Genomic DNA, 6,000 nt, shown 5'->3' with positions numbered 1-6,000 from the left:
ATGAATGCAGTTAAGATAATGGCCTCGTAACTATTATATAGGATGCATCTTTAATGGAAGGGGGATTTCCCTTTGCCCCCCTGCGAGATGTTTGCTTTCTGACACGGGAGAGTCCAAGTTCAAGTTAATATTTGGGGGCTCTTCCGGGATGCAGGCCTTATAGGGGACTGAATGTAAAAGGCGTCATTGCGCGTGATGTCTGCGCACCAGACAATAGCAGATCTACAAGCTCACAATGTGTTGCAGCGTGACATGACGCCGGTGTGCGACTAATTATGAATCCGGGCTTTACCGTGTGATTTTTCTACTGCCCCACCCCAGTCTTCAATGGAATGGCCGGGTTCTATGGGTTCTGTATACTGTCCTCCTGTAGTGGTTAATGGGTTCTACTATCCTCCTGGAGTGGTTAATGGGTTCTACTGTCCTCCTGTAGTGGTTAATGGGTTCTACTATCCTCCTGGAGTGGTTAATGGGTTCTACTGTCCTCCTGTAGTGGTTAATGGGTTCTACTGTCCTCCTGGAGTGCACCCTAAAAAGTGAGACTGGGCTGAAGTAATATTTAATTAATAAATATGTATTCATGTTGCTTATAAAAAGGACTGTGTGCCGTTTACAATGATATTGAGCTGAATTAAACGATATAATGCACTGTATTTTACTCAACTTTCTTTGCATAAAATCAGGTAGGATTCACTGAGTAGAATTTAATTGTATTGTTGAGTCATTGCAATTATGCAGGAATTATGTAAGTTTTATTCATATGGGAGAAGCTGTTTTCATACCAATTTTAGTTATTTATGAATTGCATTTACACAATGTTTTCTGAATAAAATCAGCTCTCCATAACTGACTAGAATTTAATTATAATGTGTCACTAAAAACGATAGATGTAGAAAATGAGTAGATTTTACTCATTGGTTGTATGTAGATGTTAATCACTGCCCCAATCAGTTCAACACGATGCAGGTGTTGGAACTTCTAGCAACTTCTAGCTGGTGGCCCGGGCAGCTGCTTGTATTTTTCTTTTGTCTGCAACTACAAACTAACTGGACCATTTTCCCCAAAGAAAGGTAAGATCTGTTTATTATAAGTTTCTGTAGCAGCTGAACATTGTTTTATGTTACTGTCTGCAAGTTTAGTTTAGCCCTAGCTGAAACTGAAACATGTCGTCTGATCCATGGATGGAACCCGTCTGCTCTGTCATGATTTGATGTGACTTCATGTAAAACATTTATCCAGTGTGTGCATGTGACTGTGTGGTTCCTTGGTTTAAAGTTATTGAGAATGCGTTCACTTTGTTCATGGTGCCAGATTTCAATCGAACCTTCCAGCCAGGCAAACCCCCAGCTAAAACACAACGTGCATGTCGTGCAGGCCTTCATAATGTAGTGTAAAACCCCGCAGACAGTCACTGTAGTCACAGCCAGATACAGCACAAATGACTTGAGAACATGTGTCCCGACTCAAAAACACTGAGTTAAACTTGTTGTAAACATATGTTCCACGGTGCCACCGAAAAAAGCTTCCAATTATTTATTTAGCGTCGAGGAGCGCTGTCTGTAGACTCTGTACATTAATCGCCTCGGCAAAAAACCCTCCCACATGCAGTGAACTGAGTGAGTGGAGGCTGATGTATATTCGTCATACGTGTTCCGTGCTGAAAATGCGCGCTGATCTACAAGCTTACAACCCCTCACGTCCGTGACACTTTGAGCTTGTGGATCAGTTATTTGCAGAAATATGCAGGCTGTGAGTGAGAGCTTTCACAAGTTGGGGGTTCATTTTCCCATATAAAGACAAGCAAAGTGGAAAACTATAAACACATTCGGTGGCATTTCACATTGCAAAAGGGTGCAGGAAGGTTGTGCACAGGGCACCTAAACGTTGTGGGCACCTCAGAGTTGGCTATTTTTTTTCCCCAAAATGTAAAAATATAACATAAAATGAATAATGATGATGATAATAATAATTAGGAATTAATTTGGATAAGCCCAAAGTGATTTGGGCTTACTTTAAGGTTTGGACTTTATTCTGTGGTTCTATGGTTATGGGTTGTGGCAATAATGTTGGTCTACCATTCTGAAATTTAATTCAATATCTGGACAGCTGACAGTAGGCAAAACTGTGACCTGAACTAGTTTATGTAGAAAGTGAACTTTCCTAACACTGCATGTAACATTATAGGCTGGCTGATGCCTTTTAATGGGCATATATGCTAATCTACTTTCATTTTTGCAGGACTCTGCTTGTGATTCCACCCACCGCTCACATTCTTGTTGTTGGACGTGACTCAGGTGAGGAACTATGAATTACATGTGACTGCATTTAATGCCATTATCAATTCTGAAATTTAATTTAATATCTGGACAGCTGACAGTAGGCAAAACTGTGACCTGAACTAGTTTATGTAGAAAGTGAACTTTCCTAACACTGCATGTAACATTATAGGCTGGCTGATGCCTTTTAATGGTCATATATGCTAATCTACTTTCATTTTTGCAGGACTCTGCTTGTGATTCCACCCACCGCTCACATTCTTGTTCTTGGCCGTGACTCAGGTGAGGAACTATGAATTACATGTGACTGCATTTAATGCCATTATCAATGAAGAGACAATATGACGTAATGAGTTACATTATGATGTACATTTTCCCTTCTTTGTCAATGGCGTTTGCAAAACAAACATTGAACTAAAGACTAACTAAAGCCCAAAGTGATTTGGGCTTTCTTTAAGGTTTGGACTTTATTCTGTGGTTCTATGGTTATGGGTTGTGGCAATAATTTTGGTCTACCATTCTGAAATTTAATTTAATATCTGGACAGCTGACAGTAGGCAAAACTGTGACCTGAACTAGTTTATGTAGAAAGTGAACTTTCCTAACACTGCATGTAACATTATAGGCTGGCTGATGCCTTTTAATGGGCATATATGCTAATCTACTTTCATTTTTGCAGGATCTGCTTGTGATTCCACCCACCGCTCACATTCTTGTTGTTGGACGTGACTCAGGTGAGGAACTATGAATTACATGTGACTGCATTTAATGCCATTATCAATTCTGAAATTTAATTTAATATCTGGACAGCTGACAGTAGGCAAAACTGTGACCTGAACTAGTTTATGTAGAAAGTGAACTTTCCTAACACTGCATGTAACATTATAGGCTGGCTGATGCCTTTTAATGGTCATATATGCTAATCTACTTTCATTTTTGCAGGACTCTGCTTGTGATTCCACCCACCGCTCACATTCTTGTTCTTGGCCGTGACTCAGGTGAGGAACTATGAATTACATGTGACTGCATTTAATGCCATTATCAATGAAGAGACAATATGACGTAATGAGTTACATTATGATATACATTTTCCCTTCTTTGTCAATGGCGTTTGCAAAACAAACATTGAACTAAAGACTAACTAAAGCCCAAAGTGATTTGGGCTTTCTTTAAGGTTTGGACTTTATTCTGTGGTTCTATGGTTATGGGTTGTGGCAATAATTTTGGTCTACCATTCTGAAATTTAATTTAATATCTGGACAGCTGACAGTAGGCAAAACTGTGACCTGAACTAGTTTATGTAGAAAGTGAACTTTCCTAACACTGCATGTAACATTATAGGCTGGCTGATGCCTTTTAATGGGCATATATGCTAATCTACTTTCATTTTTGCAGGACTCTGCTTGTGATTCCACCCACCGCTCACATTCTTGTTGTTGGACGTGACTCAGGTGAGGAACTATGAATTACATGTGACTGCATTAATAGACAAAAGGATATATGAGAACAAACATACAGTAGTAAAAAAGTTCAATACATAGCCAGGAGAAGAATTGTAAAAAACATTCAAATTAACCAAAACAGAATATTAAGGTATTTAAATATAACATTCGACATTATTTATAAAGGAAATATAATTATGAAATGTCATGTGACCACTAAAATCCTTTGTACTGTAGGCTGTTTTTCACTCATGAAACTACAATTGTAAAAGTGTAAAGGTTCACATTACATTACCGAAAATTAACAACTGATGTAACGCGTGAGTGTAACCAAGCGTTTTCCTTCCACATTGTATGCAGCCAAGGGGTACACATCACCAAGCTTCTGTTGTTCCAAAAGAGCCATTCTCCCAGAGTTCTCCAGTTGGAAAGATCTCAGGTGCTCCTCATACCAGGCAGCAAGCAACTTTACAATAAAATGTACACAGTTGTCCAAAATGGCTATCTGAATAATCTCAGCAAAGTCAGGTAGTTCACCAGTGGAGCCATAAGACAAGATCATGCCAACAGTGTACTTTGTTCCACAGTAGGTGACAGAGCTAGCCAATGTTACAGTCGACATAAGTGGTGATGTTTCTCTCAAAGCTTCCTGTATGTCTGAATGCAGCAAATCTAAAGGCATTACAGATGTTTTTGTGACATGCAATGCTTGATTTCCAACATCTGTATGCAAGGTGTATGCCATCATCATCTGGTGTCTTGTAGCAAGGGTTAACAACACATTTTTGAAATTCTTTGCGCACCTCACAACTTCCTTAAAACATTTGTGTTTTGCTTCAAAGCGCATTGTCCATACACCAACTAAAGGCCCATATTGTTCAATCAATGCAGGGTAATGTTCCAAAAAATGGTGCTTAGGTAACAGTGACACTTCAGGAAAAACAGATTGGAATCTCTCACGATGCTCTGATATTTTACAGGATAGGTAGGCAAGACTTTCAACTGTGTGAACAGGGGCAACCACCAATTCAACAATGTCTTTTAAAGTTAATAGAAGCTCCCAGGCAGAATCGCCCTCAGGCACGCGTGAGCCAACAATGAGTGGCAACAACCGTATCAGGGCCCAGTTTTCATGGGCATTTCCACCTATAGTTTTACGTCGATGGTGGGTTTCAGGGATAGTTTGAGGTTTGTTGACTTTGTCTGAGCCCGTATAAGGAAACTTTGCAATCAACTCGTTTAGTTCAGGCAAATCGAAATATCTTTTTTGGGTGAAAAGATGAAAACACAATGATAATTCCCTTGGGACTATGCCTTCAAAAAGGTCATGTAGTACGTCTGGTGGGTACCCCGAGACAAAGTGAAAGTGTTTCAGTGCATCAGTCAGTGGACAGGATCGCTTTACGCCAAAGCTATGAAGTAATTTTGGATCTTCACTCACAGTTTTCACGTGTAAACTATGGTTCTGCTTTGTCCGAGGAGGAAACTCTCCAGTACTCACTTCATGTGTCTGGTATGTTGATGAATGTCCAAGACAAAATCTACAGACATATGGCCCTGTAAAGCTTTCAACTAATCCACTGATTGAATGTGCACCCAGATTATCTGCTGCAACACAGTGTACAGTCCCTTTAATATTTTTTCCAATGCTGGAAATGAAAATGCCTTCCTGTTCTAGAATGGCAAGATCCTTCAATAGTGGTTCCAAAATGACTTTGTATGTAAAACGTTTGACATCAACAGCTTTACAAAGTAAAGCCAAGTTTATTGACTTCAATGCAGATTGCAATTCAGACGGCACATTTGCCAAAGTCCAATAAACAGCCGTTATTTTGTGTTTTTTCCTCGAAGTTCCTAACGGATTGCACGCCTCAAAGACGTCAGCAAATAAAATGATAGATAGTCTCGTTTCTTCTCCACTATTGAAGGGATTTTGCTTGTACAATTTACCATCAAAAATGGACTTGTAGCAAGTACTATCTGGATGTCTGATTAAGATTCCCTCTGCAATATCTCTATTCTTTAAAATTGCCTGCAAAGACTTGAGAATAGGCACATATTGAAATGTTTTCTTTTCTTGAGAATGAAGAATATATTCAATAGGCTCAACAAACTGGAAATTCTCCTTAAAATAACTCCTCCTTTTAAAAGCTGAACCAAGTGGACCATCTGCTTTAAGTGCTGCACTAATGGGATGGAAGTTACACAAATTGTCTGCCAAGTCAGTTATGATGGCCTGGTCAACAATGCATTCTTTACTTGCCAGTGTTGAATCAAGTATG

This window comes from Protomyctophum bolini, assembly GCF_963924005.1.
Source record: "Protomyctophum bolini genome assembly, chromosome: 20".
NCBI classification, from domain to species: domain Eukaryota; kingdom Metazoa; phylum Chordata; class Actinopteri; order Myctophiformes; family Myctophidae; genus Protomyctophum; species Protomyctophum bolini.
This window is presented reverse-complemented; position numbering follows the sequence as displayed.